Below are 1840 nucleotides of genomic sequence, written 5' to 3'. Positions count from 1 at the left end.
ATTCTGTGCGTGTAAGCATCTGTCACTTTGATTTACACGTCTTCATCTGCTGTCTCTGTCTTACACCCTGGCCCCATTCACATTCACACAGGAGCGAGGTTTTACAGAGTTTCGTGACCCTCCCCTCTTTTTAATTTCTCTAGGACCTCGCTTCCTATTCGCTAAGAGCTGCATTATCTCTGGCACAAACTGCAGGTGGAGGTTAAATCGAAGCTGTTAGCAGGCGTGGTTGTTTCCTGCCTGCCTTTGTGTCTTCTCATCCGGGCCAGAGATGGCTGCTGTCTCCCAGTACTGACAGGACAAGCTGTACCATCTTGAGGGATTTTGGGCTTTTAATTATGGTAACGGTGGATTAATTACAGCGGGTAAACAAGGGGCCATGCATTATTGATGAATAAGGGTTAGTGAGGGCCTGCAGAAATGGTGGTAATTAAATCAGAGCTCAAGCTGCCCTCCTCTCTCTGTACAAATTGTATTACTGTTACTGTCAGTGTGGTTTAAGAGGGGTGGTGTGGACAGAGGCACAGGAGGGGAGGAGTGGGGTGCAGAGGTCAGGGGTGGGTGTGATGCAGCTTTGTTTTGTGTGCAACTGTGTTTTTTCCCGCAAGCGAGATGCGGATTTATTCTCTGACCCACGTTAGATGCAGTGAGACACAGAATAAGAAGAGCAAACCGTGAAACTTTTTAGAGAGGTTTAAAACACGAATTTCAGACTGAACACTCTCGCCAAACCATCCCAAGACCTTCAGAAGACGTTTGCATGACTTCGGCATTTTTCAGTTTTGTTCTCTTTTTTTTTTTTGAGTTGTGATACTCACCTCCCATCATTTGTGAGGAGTTGCGTATCCTCAAGGCGTCTTGTCACCACCTCGTTTCTGCACAGGCTGCCGGGAGGAGAGCTCCTCGGGCCTGGCCAAGTCCTCCTCCTGCGGGCCCACGCCGGCGGTGCAGCAGGCGCGCGAGCCCCGTGCATGCGTGGGAGCGGGGAGCAAGGGCGCCATCTGGCGTCAGAAAGTCGAACTGCGCCACCTTCCTCAATGTACCAGGGCGGCGTAACTGGATGGGAGTCACGTTCTCCCTCAGCCTCTTTATCTTTGCTTCAGAAACGCGTTGCACTTTAGTGCAGGCTGTGCTGCGAGGATCTGCATCGCTGAGCGACCAGGTTCTCTCTTTGATCGCCACGTGTTCCCTGGATCACTAGACAACCCGGTAGAAAGGGAGTAAGCGGCTGGACAGGAGCACGGTGGGCAGAGACCAGCCTGCTTGTTTTTCTCGCGGTGCCCTGTCAAGCGCATCCGTGACTGGTGTGGTTGTTCCACCTCAAACATGAGCACGGCACTTCAAGGAAAGCCTGACCCGCGTCGATCTAAGCACACCTTTACGCACTTTGGACAAGACAAACTAACAATCGGGTTGCCTTTCCAGTAGCTTTGCCCTGTTGTCCATGTGTCAGGGGTCTATATCAAAAACTCCGTGCTGAGTGTAATGCTTCTGTTCCTCGCGTTCTGCAGTACAATTTGTAAGCAATGCACAGTGCCCTGTTTGTAATAATACACTGCACTTGCAATCCGGCTACTGTACTTTTTCTAATTGATACCAACTGAGAGATTTGCAGTTGAGTAAACGGAGAACGCTGCGCTGTGGTTTGTTTGTATGGGACGTAAATTGGAACAGATAGACCTGCAGAGGGCGCCGTTGCTCTTTTTTTTAAATACAGTAGAACTTGGTAACTGCTGTCCCTCTCACGCCGTTCAATAAAGCAGGGCTGGCCCTCGACTACACACACAGCTTTTCGCTACACACACACACGGAGATGGACACACGACACTTCACATAAGAA

The sequence above is a fragment of the Lepisosteus oculatus genome, chromosome 28 (genome assembly GCF_040954835.1).
Source record: "Lepisosteus oculatus isolate fLepOcu1 chromosome 28, fLepOcu1.hap2, whole genome shotgun sequence".
NCBI classification, from domain to species: Eukaryota; Metazoa; Chordata; class Actinopteri; order Semionotiformes; family Lepisosteidae; genus Lepisosteus; species Lepisosteus oculatus.
This window is presented reverse-complemented; position numbering follows the sequence as displayed.